Below are 15215 nucleotides of genomic sequence, written 5' to 3'. Positions count from 1 at the left end.
GCTGAACCTGAACCTGGCCTCCCCCCTCCCCGGGGAACGACCTCCAGATGCCCCACAAATGGTCAAGCGCTCTGGACAGTCAAATTCCCAGCGAACTAGGACTTCTGCACCCTCCACTAGGAGCGGTACTTCTCAACACCAGGACCGCCGGAGTTCTGGTTACAGACACTCCCCGTCCTCTAGACACAGGAAGATCCTCCTCAAAGGAGCGATCTTCTCTGGCCTCAGGAGTTGGGTAGGTCTCCGATACCAGCGAGAGTGGTGAAAAGCCTGGGTATCCATATTGATGGTAATCTATCCATGAAAAATCAAGTGTCGTCGGTTGTTGGCACATGCGTTGGCCTCCTAAGGCAACTCCGGAAAATCTTTCCAATGCTCTAGATTTCTACACGAAGGACGGTGGTGTCCGCAATGATTTTAGGACGTCTCGACTATGGAAATGCCCTCTATGTCGGGCTCCCCCAGCAGCAACTTTCGAGACTGCAAATAGTGATGAATGATGCAGCTAGACTGATCTTCGGAAAATCCAGAAACACCCATGCCTCTCCTCTTTTACGCCAATTACATTGGCTTCCTATTAGGCAGAGGATTTTATTTAAAAGTCTGTGCATCGCTCATAAAGCGGTTTACGGCAATGCACCCAATTATATTAAAGCTAGGTTGGTGCAGTACATTCCTAGAAGGACTCTGCGTTCATCTGAGGACGCTCTTCTGGCAAACCCGCGCTATCGTTTGACAACCCCTGGTGGACGGGCTTTTTCAACTACTCTCCCCGCAGCCTGGAACAAGCTACCATCTAGTCTCAGGAAGGAGCCAAATTTAATGCCTTTTAGGCGACTATTAAAAACAGTGCTCTTTCGAGAAGCGTGGGGTGTGATATAACTCGGCTATCCGCTCTCTGAGAGGACTAGTTTCTCAAGTACAAGCGCTTAGAGACCAATCGGTGATAATGCGCTATATAAATATAATAACTAAATAAATAAATAAATAAAATGACCTGTAAGTACAGCCAAGGACCCTGACCTGGCGCTCCCTTAGGGAACCCTCCAGGCCCTGAGACAGGGTTTCGGGCCAACGTGGGACACACTGTCCCACACTCACTCCGCCTCCACTGAGACAGGACGTGAGCCCCTACACCCCTACCATCCTACTGGGACCTAGCTGGGCTACACATGAACCTCTTCCCCTATACAGAATCGTCAGATACACAAGCCACTACTCTTAGAATCACTCCCTAATGCCTCTGCAAGACATATAGCATACCGCCAGACGTCCACCTTCTTGTCCAGTGCCTCTGCAGGACCTCCTGCACTCCACCAGAGGTACACCTCCCGTGCAAGCTCCTTTAAAAACACACACACACCAACTCCTTCAGTTCAACACACCACTCATCCACACACTCCCCCTCCAGACTGGTGAGACAGTTCCTCACTGCCCCTGACTCTCAACCTGTACCCCTCTTACTGAGCACCAGGCACCATACTCTGGGAACTGGGAATGGGACTTCACGCACTGGACACATTTAGCTGCCACCACTGGATCCTACCATACTGGGGAATCCAGACACACACACTACACTCAGGGGATAACCACCCTCCTGAGAAAGCTGTTTCTCCTCCAGACTCCCTCTCTTCCATCTACCCACACAGGGACAGGAACAGGGATTGGGCACTGGACCTAGCAAGTGATTCCTTATCTATGGGAACCTCCCCCTCTACTGGCGTCCCGCCCTGTCATCTTCTCTCATCTGCCACTAAACATAAAAGCGCAGGAAACACCATTTGAAAATGACACTCTTGAGGAAAAACAAAATCATAAACAATAATCCCAAACATGTGACTATCTAGAATGCAGAGTTCTGTAATGTAGCCGGTTGTCGCTGTGGCACTGCGCAAACACAAGTCCTAATCCGCAACGCTGACCAACAATGTTAGAACTGGGATTTCTGGTAGGCTAAGGCTGACGCCAAAGCCAGGCAGAAACCACCATTCTAGTCACGGCAAGGGAGTCACACGCCAAGATAACCCCTGCTCACCCCCTTGGTAGCTTGGCACGAGCAGACAGGCTTATCCCGGAGGCAATGTGTAAAGCATTTGCGCACGCACACAACAGCAACAACATCCTAGGCACACCACAAAAGGAACTCCACACAAGGTTATATAAAAATAACTTTTGTATTGTCCAAAAACACATCAGATAGTAATCACACATGTACATGGTGCCAACTGGCACGGGCAATATTCACAAGGGATTATGTACAGGACAGGGCCACATGGGCCACTGTCAGAATCAACACTTTTAGAAATAGCACTTCTAGGACATAGAATATAGGATATAAAATCACTGTAGCACAAATTAGCAAGTATAGCACACAACCAGTAGCTACTGGTAACAGGTAAGTACCACCTACGCAACCCTAACCACCTTAGGAGAATGTCACGCAGGGGACCAGGACCTCACTAGGACCACCTGTACTGGAAAGAACAACCACCTAAGAATAAACTACATTTAGGGGTGTAGGCAAGAACAAAACACATGATGTATGAACAACACATTCAGAGGTGTAAGGAAAGAAAACACATGATGCATAAAAACATTCAGAGGTGCAGGAAAAACCACACAATTGCGCAAAACTACATAAGCCACCACCTGTGGCAGTCCCTAGGCCAACTGGCCTTGTTGGGGCTAGGACGCCCTGTGTCCAAAAGTCAGGGGCCTAAACGGTGCAGCTGCCCACTAATTTCTGGGTAGCTGGGACATCAGCCAAACTGCGACCAAAACTGCGCCTGTCGCTGGAGCCACCAAGGCTCTGGAAACCACTTGGGTAAGGGCTGAAGCTCAAAATAACATAGGGGGGGCTCTAGGAACCATGATGCCGCGCGTGGGCAGGAGCCCGGGCCTCTCTGGCTCTCAAAACGACAATGGTGCCTTCACTGGCACTAGAACTACACTGGCCCCGGAAGGGACGGGCATCGACACTATGCCCCGATGTGCCCCGGGAGCCACCAGGCTCTGAAAGAAATAATAAGTGCCCCCATCACTGGAGCCTCTCGTGGGTTCAAAAGGAACGCTCCCTAGCAAATGTGGCGCCTGAGCCCCTCGTGGGCTCTTCAACCATTGTGGTGCCTGAACCCCTCGTGGGCTCCTCGACAACTCGGGCGCTGTGAGCCTCTCGGGGCTCGTGAACCAAATAGCCCCTGAGCCTCTCGTGGGCTCGCAATCATTAGAAAATGCCCCTGAAGCCCTCGTGGCTCCACAACAACAACGAGCACGAGATCGCGCTACTAGGGTGGGGGGGGGGGCGGACACCGATAATGTGTCCCAGCGCCCCCTCTTGACTTAGATGGCCCCCGGAACTTTCCCCTGGCCCGTCACTCACTGGGATCTGCAGGGTTCCTCTGGCTCCGCTCCGGTCCGCGGGCGGCCTCTCCTGGGCGACGGTAGCGCTCGGCGGGGCTCTCTCTCCTCATGGGAGCCCCGCCTTCCTCATGCGCCCGCTTCGCCAGGTCTTCACCCGGTCCCCCATCTCGGGACTGGGACTTAGGGTGGAGCCGTAAGGCTCCGAGGCACATCAGTTTCTGGGGCTCCCTCCTGGTCACGGGAGCCCCGCACCACTCGCGCCACTTCCTGCTTTCCTGGGGCAGCCAATCACCGCGCAGGTCGCCCGGCGAGCCTCCCGCAGCCTAAACCAATGGCAGCGCGGCTCCCGGGTGACGTCAGCGGTGGCTCCCTCGGCTTCTCCTCGGCCCGGGCTGCAGCGGTGATCTCGGGGGTCACAACGAGGGGTGGGCTCCCTCGCTACGTAAATAATTATGCCGGCAAGGTCCCTGGCGGGGTCAACAGAGGGGGCAGGCATATGGCACCACGCGGCGTGGGCAGCCGCGAAAGTGACATAAGAGCGCTACCAAGCGCTTAGGGGACAATTAAAGTGCACCCAGCGCTATAAGTAAAATCCAGCGCTTCCAAGCGCTAGAAGGAACCACAAAGTCCAGCCAAAAATAAAGCGCTCTCCCAGACGCTAAGGGGGGGGGGCAGAGTCCATCAAGCCCCCAAGGCAAGGACTCCCATAGCAAAGGGGTCCCAGCAGGCCTGGCAGAATAAAGATGGAGCAACACAGCTCACAGCAAGGAAAATCCATCAGCCTCCAAGTCCATCAGATATCCAGGGGCTGGGCAGGGCCCAGGGAGGCAAGCCTTCCCCTGAGCCCAAGCAGCAGCACGCCCCTGGCAGGATTCAAGTCAGAAACAAGAACATTTCCAGAGTGTCACAGCACCCTTTTGATACCATAAAATCCTTTGTCTAGCAGGGTGCAGGCAGTCTGAGAACCAGCTACAACTGGTTATAGGGAACTCCTTTCAGTGTGAGGGGCAGAGGCGACAGCCGCCCAGCAGGAGGTGGAGCCAGCATTGTGGCAGGCAGGCACAGCCCTATTCACTGCCAGGTGCTATCTCCTCCCACCACTCTAGTTGCAGATGTAGTCATTCAACCAAGGGCTGACTCAGACAACCTCCTGGGGGCTCCCCAGCCCCTGTCATCCTCAAACCAGACAGTCAATCCTATAGCAGGCCCAGGCACTCCCGGGGCCAGGCTCCAGACAATCACGTGCCAGCAGACTCACTACACATGCACACACATGTCTAGAAGTGGCACTTCCGCACTAGACACATTCATGCCACATACATCATTACGCAGCATTCAATCTCACGAGTTATTGCATACCAAACTCGACCCTGCACCCCCAACACATCAGGAACTACCATGGTCACACATATTCCCCATGCATTCCTATGGGAGGGCAGGTCACTCACCACACCTACACAGAGAGCTCACGCACTTTACACTGTACCACAGTGAAAAAGTGCGCAAAGGCCTAAAATCACCAACACCAGGTTCCAGAAACAGGCTAGGAAAAAGCAAAAAAAGTTTCGGGGTGAACCTGCCAGAAAAGGGCCAGGTCCAACAGAGTCCATTTTACAGTGAGAGCAGATAGCCTGAGGCCCTGATTAGCAGGATCCCAGGCCAACTAAGTCGAAAACCAGCTAAACACAAGGCAAAAAATCTGGGGTAACCATAGTCCGGTATCCACCTTCCTACAGGCACAATAAGTGCTGCAGCCCTTAGGGGTCTTCTCTGGTCACAATGCCCTGGGTACTTAGGGTACCATTTACTAGGGGCTGATGTAGCCAGAGATGCCAATTGGGTTTAGGCTTTAGTATAGTTTTTAGGGCAGGAACACAGGCCCTGGGTACCTGATTGGCAGGGACCCAGGGTACACCAAAGAAAAATGCATCAGGTATCCGGCAAAAAGTGTGGGGGGGTACTGCAACAGAAACTCACTTTCTCACATGTCCGATTCCACAAGAAAACAAGCATTTCCAATGCAATAGGTCTCGCATTTGCGTGAGTTAGAGCTAATGGCGTTGTAAATCAAAATGTCTTTTACCCATGTGTTTAGGTCTGCAATGCATTGGCCTTTAGGACCGTATAAGGAAAGCAATCACCAAGGCAAATAAGGACCCTGCAAAGGTATCTAAAGATCAGCTTAGCATAAAGCCCCACATCTCCCATGCCCCGCCCCACCTCTCACGCAATGAAAAATGCTCAGATCATATGAGAAGCAAGTCATGTTAGAAGCTCTAAACATTCCACTAAACGATAAAAAAGTCAATTGTGAAAATGGCATATTTGCTACCATTGTAAGTGCCCGGGTTAAAGGTGAAGTAAGTGTATTTTCTAGTTGCCTGGTTGTGAGGCAAAAAGTAAATAATTGGAGCGCTAGATGAAGGAATACAAAACAATGCATTTCTAAAATCGGACAAACAACGAGTTGTTTGGGTGTATCAATATTAAGTGTTCGTCTTGGAACTGCCATTGCAGCTCATAACCATTTTACTCCCTTAAATACACAGCGAGAAATGCAACATCTTTGCCTCACACAAAGGAACTTTTTGGATTGATATTGGACAGTAGGCCTGTGTCATCCAGAAGCAACATTTCACCCATGGAGTAAATATGGCAGTCACATTGACCTCTTATGTTCTCCTGGATTAAGGGGAGTTGGATTAAAATTCCCACAATGTATATTTGCCCACTTGTGCAAAAGTTCTTCAAGGGCTACTAGTAAGAGATCAGATCGCGGCGCCATTCAGACATGGCACCTACGCAATTTTTTGTAGGCATGCGTCCCTGTGTGCCCCTCCCGCTGCAGGCACTAGCCGTAGTCTGCTCAGCTGGAAGAATTTTCTGATCCCCAGGCAAAATGAAATTTCGCCATATGTGTTCTCCCTTTCCACAATCAATAAGACCTTTTATGTGGACATTTTCTGCAACCTGGTGACCACATGTGGCCAGCTGTGGTGGCCGCTGAGGCTGTTCCAACTATGGACCTTTATGTAGTACCAGTCCTAATCTTATATAATCACACTTTCCAAAATTAGTACACATGTTCTTAGAAGGCACATTCTGGATGCGAGAGAGGGCAAGTTCCAACTCCCTCTTGCAATGCACTAAGAACAAAAAAAATACGTAGTGTGTTCATGGTATTAAGTGGTTTGATTGAAAGAAAGATTGAGAAATACAATCAGCTTGCAGCATTAAGGCCTAAAACTAATTTATCTGAAAACCATTCGACTATATGGAGATGTATGACAGAAAAGTAATGCCTTTATTTTATTTTTTAAAGTCACATGGTAATAAAGGTGCATTAGTAATGTGTCTACTTTTAATGCCACAGAAGTAAAATAGTATAAATTGTTGATCCTCTTTAAGTAAATGCTCAGCTACACCCATATTAATTGTCTCTTACACTGCCTTAAACATACTACAGGTTATTTCTCTTTGAAAATGTGTGGGAGCAGATGGTGCAGACTGAATCACTGTTACTCATGGCTAATGAGGCCAAATGTGCTGTATCACTAATAATTACTTGCACTTTTAATAGTGCTTGCTATCATCGGCGCTGTCTTCAAGTAACTTTCTAAACCACACGTGTTTTCATTTCCTAACTCTGTGGTGGTTGGTTTACCACCAACAGAAGGATACAAAGTGGAGGCAACCCTAGTTTATGGGACACAAAGGGCTTTGAAACTGCTGTGAAATCTTGACAGGGAGTGCATTAACCCTTTGAGCTATCTAACAAGCTATTTGTGGTAACAAAAAGCTGTCAGAACCTCTTACAGCTAAAGCAGGCTAGAAAACGGTGCCTGCTGCCCAGTACTTAATGCCCATACCCAAACTTTGTCTATGATGCTGCTAGAAGAGGCACTCAAGCTTTCAGATCCCCCTGAGAAACGTGTGTCTGACTAAAACGATATCTTTCCTTGCCACCGCGGTCTCTGAAAAGGGGCAAAGAACTGAAAGATCTCCGACATCCTGCCTGCCAAAAAAGGTATTAAAGATCACTATGTAAAGTTAAAGTAACATGCTCTGCTGCAGGGTATTTAATCTTCCTGTGCTCTCGCAGTGAGCTCTTCGGCGGCCTTTAAATCTGTATTTTAAATTCACCTGTAGGAGAATGAGCAGGAACAAGGCACATGGGCCAGGAATCAAACCCAAACTCACATAACTTGTATGTCATGATTGCTGGCTTGCATTTTGCGATTTCAAAATATATATTAAAGTCCCTTAAAGTGGTTTCGTTCACAAGGTGTGGTCCAGTTAAAACAGAACTACAATTGACTTCTTCTAATGCACAATGTGTGGATGTTGTGAGGGTTAGCACGGAGGGGCTCTGGAAGAGAGTCAGGATCCCAGGCTGTTTAAATTGAAAGTGAAAGCGCTTGTTGTACACAATTTTGTGTAATGAAGGGAACACACTTCCCATAAGCTCCCGGGGGTGTGGGGTGGGGGTTCAGGGAAGCCCAAGGAAGGAAGGAAGGGGTTAAGGGTGGGTGCATAGTGGGAGGGTGACTTGGTGAGGGAAACAGAGATCGAGCCCTTTAAGGAGCTTGTCTTTAAGCGAGGAGGTGGCTTAACATCTAAAGCTGACTTTTGTTTTGAGCTGGAGAACATGGTTCGAGCCTTGGCGTGGGCTGTGTCACTTAATCTTCTGCCCGGATCTATTAATTAAAAATAAATAAACTGTGATCTCGGACGGGGGTGGGGAGAGACAAAAAAAACACACAGTTGGGATGGGCAAGTGTAGCATCTGAAACAAATGGTGCAGAGAATTGTTCCGGAGCAATTCAATCAGGCGCGGTGCGTCCATTGGGGCGTGGGGGCGTAGCCCCCCACCCGTAGCTCCCTCGGCATTTCTGAACTTAAGTAAACTGACTCAGTTTACTTAAGTTCGAAGACGCCGAGGGAGAACTGACAATCATGTCAGTCAGCATGACGTCGGACCGCCCACCCCTTCAAAGACTGAAAGGGGTGGGCAGTCTGGAGTTATGTTGACTGACATGATTGTCAGACCGTCACCAGAGGCAGGCAGCAGAACAACACAAGTGCGCATGAGTGGGGACGGAGGGCGAATTTTTAGCCCTTTCCCAGTCATGCGCACTTGTATTTTCACTGGCTTGCGCATGCCCATTAGGAGCCCTTAGGCCTCCTAATGGGCGTGCGGCGGGCGAGTAGTAGCCGTGCCCTAACCCAATCCTGGCGCTGCTGGCAGCACCAAGATTGGCTGCAAGGGGCTGCCAGTGCCTTCCACTGCCGTTGTGAAGGCGCCAAGCCAGGGGAGCAGAGGCGGTGCGTACCAGTGGTCAGGTAAGTAAGTTTTCTGTTTTATATTTAATTCCCAGTCCCCCGGCCCCCGTGACCCCCCCCCGCACTCACAACACCTCCTCCCCCCCTCCCTCGCGAGCCACGACACCTCCGCCCCCCATCCCCCCCGAGCCGCGACACCTCCCTTTCCCACGGTGGAGTTCTGATGATTCTCGACAGAGCCGAGTTCTTATGTAGTGTCATGAGTGAGAGTGAGTGCCAATGCAGCCTCAGAGGCCAGTAATGCTGGAGGGTCGGTGGAGAGTGGTGTCCGAGGTGAGTGCCGGTCGTACATGCTAATCTGGAGTTACATGTGTGCCGGTGCACCATCCGAGATTAGTGGTAGTGCGGTGTGCTCAGTGCTGGCTTGTGAGCGTTCCCACAGTGTTAGAAGTGAGTGCTGTTGTGCTGGATAGGTGCCTTTTGGTGAGTTCTAGCCAGGATCAAACAAAACATGAATGCTGCTTGTGAGTCCGAGGTGGGTACAGGTGTGACTGGTAGGGCAGTGTCAGGAGCCACCGTTTGTTTAGTGTCATTGGTGAGAGTTTGTCGAGTGTGAAAGGCGAGGAGAGATGAGATTAGTGTTGGAGGCGAGTGCTAGTGAATAGTCAGTCCCACTATAGATATTGTTATTTGGTCCCGGGTCAGAGGTTAGTGCCAGAAGGCTGCCAGTGGTGACAGCTTGCACAGTCTCAGTGATATTTTTGGCATTGGCAAAGAATCGAAAGTGAGTGCACACATTTGAAAGCATTGGCAAAGTGGACAATTGCCCAGGGCCACACCTTCCATGCCTCCCCCACACAGGGAATCTTTTTCTCACCCTATCACTTTTGTCAGAAGCTGTCTTTCCCTATTTCTGTCTCAACCTATCCCTCTGACTAGCCTGTGTCGTTTTAAGAATTTGTTGCCCCCGCCCCCCCCCCCCCGGCAAGAAATATTGCCCTTTTTTAATGAATGTTTAAGTATAATTCAATATTGTCTAGCATCAGGCACGCTTGAGATTGTATAAATTACGTCTTGCACCAATTTCCTACAGTAGCCGGGGCGCAGACTGCTACTGTCCTCGGGGCGAAATCCATCAAGCCGAACTCTGCCTCCCATCAAAGGCTGCTCCGGGGAAGGGTCAAGTGGGCTGCCGCTCGTTTTCTCGCCACAGTGCAGTATTTACGCCTCACCACTTTCAAATGTCACCAGCCGCCCCTGAATTCAATGTAAACAAGACGGCCACAAATTAAACATAACCCAGCAGGGGGAAGTGCACAGAACAGATGCCCTTGTTATGCTGATGAGTAGGAAACCAAGAAATGCTAAGTGCAAGCAGCTGCGTCCCGTCCAGCGAGTTGTATAAATTAAGTAAATAGTTCTGTGAACTGCTAGTAAAAGTTCCTGAGTTAGGATACATGTAAAAGGGCCAGTCCTCGTGGGAGTTAACAACAGAATACAGAGAGGTATTAAGGAGGGACTAATGGGCCTATTAACAAATGCAAAGCCAAAATTTACAAAGGACAATGTCAAAAGCCAATGAAAAATATAGGTGGAAAGTGGGCGGAGCTTCAAGTCCATACCTCAATACAGCATGTCTCGAAGAGACCAGGCAAGTGGCTTCTGAATGTCACAATCAAATTGGCCAACGATAGTTTTCCCTGATTTCCTGCTCACTGCAACCCATTAGAACGACAGGAGCTGTCAGATCCCTTTCATACATGTTTTGCTTCCCTAAAAAATAATTTTGCTAGTTAATGAACCCATATTCTCGTTCACTGCCTGCCTGTTTGAGTGATGAAACATTTGCCAAAATGGCAAGTAGAGTATATCATGCAAGGGCAGATTTAAGCATATGGGGGGCAGGCGACATTAGCATGATGGGTGAGATCTGAACAGCTGTCGACTAAAGTGGATATATAGGGAAGGAAACACATAACTTAATTGGTGTCTGTGCGCTGCCTCTGCTGTAAAGTGAGGTACAATTGTTTTATTTATTTTTTTGCATTTTTATATAGTGCATACTTGATCTGACGGGAAAGTATTGCCTGCTTAACATGAGTACCAGTTACACAACACAAGTTCACATTTGTTTTCCTATCCTGAGAGGTTAAGCGATTTCTCCAGAATCGCAAGATGTTGAGGCTACTCCTTTTGCTCTTTTGTCAGTCGAAGCCCTCCATTGTTGCAGTTGTTGAGCTGTTAATGCACCACTGTGGGTGGGCTTCGGGCAGTGCCGTTTTCAGTCAGCATCAATAAACACTCTCTACCTGTGTACCTCTACTGTTCATATTGCAAATCTGGACATGGTGGCTGTGTTGCACTGGCTAAAAAAGAGGGTTGCTGGAAGGCACCCTTTTTGTAGGGCCAGCGGCATCTATGTGACCTGGTCATTTCATGCAGTTAAAACTGTTACCAAGAATGCGGCCCAATGGCATCTTCCAAGGTGACTGTTACTGCTTTCTAATCTACTGAATCTACCCCACTCCATTACAATTTACCCCGCTCCATTACAATTTACCCCATTCCAATCTAGCCACTCCAATCTACCCCACTCCAATCTTCCCCACGCCAATCTACTCCAAACCACTGTACCCCGATCTACCCCACTCCACTTCAATTTACCCCACCCCATTTCACTCTACCACACACCAAACTACACCAATTTTCCCCACTCCAACCTACTCCACTCTACCCCACCCTACCCCACTCCACCCTACCCCACTCTACTGCAGTCTACCTCACTCACCCTAATCTACCCTGCTCCAAATCACCCCACTCAACTCTAGCACAATCTACCCCCAATCTACCCTAATCACCCACTCCACTATATTCCAACCTGCACCACTCCAGTCTAACCCAATCTACCTCACTGCAATCTACCCCACTCCACTCTACCTCACTCCAATCTATCCCACTCTACCCCTACCAATCCCACCCCACTCCTCCCTTATCAACTCCACCCCTCTCTTCTCCACCCTACCCCAATCTACCCTAATCCACTATATCCCAGTCGAACCCACTCCAGTCTACCATACTCCAGTATACCTCCTTCTATCCCAATGTACCCAACTCCACTCTCTCCTGAGCTACCCGACTTCACTCTACCCCATCCCTAGCTACCCCACTCCACCCCAATCTTCCCTCACTCTATCCCAGTCTACCCCTCTCCACTCTACCCAGTCTGCCCCACTGCAGCACAATCTACCCCACTCAATCCTTCCCCAAGCTACTGATACAGCGGTAATTTCACTGTAATTTCTCAATGCAAAACCTCATCTACCTCTATTTTACCGCTGTAAAGGTGTTGGACCCTTGACACCATGTATTACCTTCAGGAGACTTTACATAAACATGAACAGTCAACATTCATTTATTATTTAAGCCAATAAAGAGAGTTGTTGAGTTTTTTAAAGGGTTTTATTTTCTAGTCAAAAGTTAATTTTTCTCTGACCCATCATTCATTAGTCAAATATCAATCAGGTCACAGAATTGAAAATTAGGAAAAGTAGAATTAAATACAGAACATATTATCGGTTGCATACAAAGCATTCCATAAAGGAAAGGAATAAGGCATCAAATGTCAATCAGAGTTCTTTAAAGAGTTCAGGAAATATAATTCAAGAGTGAATTATGCAAGGCTAATCAATAATTAATAATTTGCAAAAATCTCCCATAAAGAGAAATAAATGCATAAGCCAAATAAATCTTTTCAAAACTCATTAATTAGTCAAAGCATACATTTAGAGTATTGACATCTAAATCTAAAAAAAAACCTTTCTACCTGTTGCTCTCTCTGCCCTCGTCAGTGATTTAGGAGTAAGACAGCCTGCTCTTCATAAGTCCACAGAGGAATGTGATCTACCTTGCCAAAATATGACGTTCAAGGACTTCTCTGAAAAAGAAATTACCAAGAAACCCCCCACCTCTCCTCGGACGCAATCTCCTCCCAGGCTGCAGCAATCTCCTCCCGCGACGTTTCTCGTACCTAACCCAAATGATATCTCTTCTAATCTGCTCCCTCTCAAGAGCTCAAACGCCCCCCTAAAGCCTAAGAGCCTAAAACAAACACGCCTCCAAAGAGGCCATTATTTATACTCTCATTCTTGGCCGACTAAACTAATAATGTTGCATTTTTCAGTAAAGCTTGTACCTGATTGGTTAGAATAGATAGCATGAGGGTCTCACCACTCTGATCTCATTGGAAATTCCAAACCATACCGGTTTTAACAAAAGAAGCATTAATGATTAATACAATTATATGTTTTTTAGCAACATTTACTAGGAAAAATGTTTCAGTCTATTTCATCCTTCCTGTCACATTGCACGCAGGAAGGATACTTTAACTAACACTAGTACAGTGGCACAATCCCAAGAATGTACAGTTCACAGTGGCCTTGACTCCTTCTGTTCTTGAGGCAAGCTGGAATAATCTGCGCATGATCTCTTCTTTTCGATGCAATTCACAGCCTTGCTGTATTCACAGGCAGCCATTTTATCTTAGTCCCAAAAACCAAACAAACACAAAAATAGTATTCATTTACTAAATAAAACCCATTAAGCTTTCTTCCACCCCCATACAACCTGTATAAATGATTACCTAGCAAAGCTATTAGTTTAAAGCAGCTTTTCTTATTGTTTGTGCACATCATGCAAAATAAAAAAAGTGCAATGTGCAACATAGCATAAAACGTGCACTAGTGTAAATTTTCAAAGCGCACATAGTTAATACATGCTTATAGCAACATGCTCTAATGTTTTAGATAGCTTTTCATGCAACATGCGTTTGCCCACGTGTAGTGTTTTGGTGCATGGTTCATTAACACACATTATAAAAAGAGGGGTTATCAACTGAATATATTTGTGTAAATATGCAACAAAGCCAAAGTCTTTTAAGACAGAGACAGGGGTGTATATTACAAGAAAAAGAGCTGGGAAGAGAGAACACATCTTCAAAGCTAAAAAAGGCCACTGAAATCACAGGTTTTTCTACACTGCAAAAATACATGTTAATTCAGCACAAGCATTTCAGACTGACTAGGCCTCATTTCATGTCTTATGTTCCATGTGTTTTCACTTGCACCAAAATGTGCAATCTGCAGCCTGTCTGAAGCACAAAAATAAAGCAATGACTGATTCCAAATGAAATACGCTCTCCATCACTACCTCACGCAATCTACCCCACTCAACCCCTATCTACCTCAGTCCAATCTACTACCCCTGTCTACACCAGTCCAATCTAACCCAGTTTACCACACTCCACTGTAGTTCAGTCTAGCCCACACCAATGAACCCAATCTACCCCACCCCACTCCGACCCAGTCTACCCCACTCCAATCTAGAACACTCCACCCCACTCTAATCTGCCCCACTTCACTCCAATATACCCCTCTGCAATCTGCCCCACTCTTATCTACCCCATTCTACCCTAATGTTCCCACCCTACCCTAATCTACCCCACTCTACACCAATCTACCCCAGTCCATCCTACTTTATCCCACTCCAATCTACCCCAGCCCGTACTACCCCATCCCTATCTACCATAGTCTACTCCCACCTATCTCACTTTAATCTACCCCACCCTAATCTACCCCAATCTATCCCACACTACTTGATACACTCTACCCCAATTTACCCAACTCATTGCAGTCTGCCCCAATCTACCCCTCTCTATCCCAATCTACCCCACTCTATCCCAATCCACCCTACTGTATCCCACTTGACCCCACTCTGCCCCATTCCACTCTAATGTATTCCAATCTTCCCCACTTCACTCCACTGCAATCTGCACCAATCTCCTCCAATCGACGCAACTCAAATTTACACCACTCTACCCCATTATACCGAACTCTACCCACCCCACTCCTCTCCACTGTACCCCACTCCACTCTACCCCACTCCACTCTAGTGCAGTATACCCCAGTCCAGTCCACTTTACCACACTCCACTGCAATATACTCCAGTCTACCTCACTCTCCTCGCCTCCAATCTACCCCTATCTGTGGAAAAAAAACACATCTGTTTCAGCAGTTGCATAAAAACTGAGCTTATTACTAACACCTAAATCCCCTGGGGTAGATACTAGAAAAAAAGGATTGGGACACTGTTTTTTTTTTTTGCAGAGTTTTATATAGCGCGAACTAGACCCAAACCGAATCAGGTATCAGGGCGCTTTACATAGCACCAGTTACGTTACATGAGGACGGACACACATTCATTTTAGGCACGGGAGATTACGTGATTTGCCCAGAATCACAGGAGGTTTTGGCGTCGTTACCGAGACTCGAACCCAGATCCACCGGGCCGAGGTCGAGCGCCCTAGCCGTTAGGGCAACTCCTCTGTTCTCACTGATTATTCTCTCTGACTTACTTTCTTTCACCTTACTAAGACCCTAGCCATTAAGTGCTGTAAACTAACTAGTAGGAGATTTGTAGCACTTTTTAAAAACTCTTAAATTAAGACTCGATTTCTTAAATTGTAAATATAACTTTATCATTTATCTTTATCCTGCATGTAATTATCTTGCCCTGTG

General features: G+C 47.7%; 1 protein-coding gene across 1 annotated transcript in view; it reads left to right on the top strand.

The window, feature by feature from the left end:
* UFL1 (UFM1 specific ligase 1) overlaps positions 1-15215 on the top strand; it is a 428808-nt gene that overhangs the window by 194835 nt on the left and 218758 nt on the right. The window lies entirely within an intron of this gene.

Source organism: Lissotriton helveticus, chromosome 6 (genome assembly GCF_964261635.1).
Source record: "Lissotriton helveticus chromosome 6, aLisHel1.1, whole genome shotgun sequence".
NCBI classification, from domain to species: domain Eukaryota; kingdom Metazoa; phylum Chordata; class Amphibia; order Caudata; family Salamandridae; genus Lissotriton; species Lissotriton helveticus.
The sequence above is the reverse complement of the archived record's forward strand: the minus strand, read 5'-3'. Positions and strand labels throughout refer to the sequence as shown.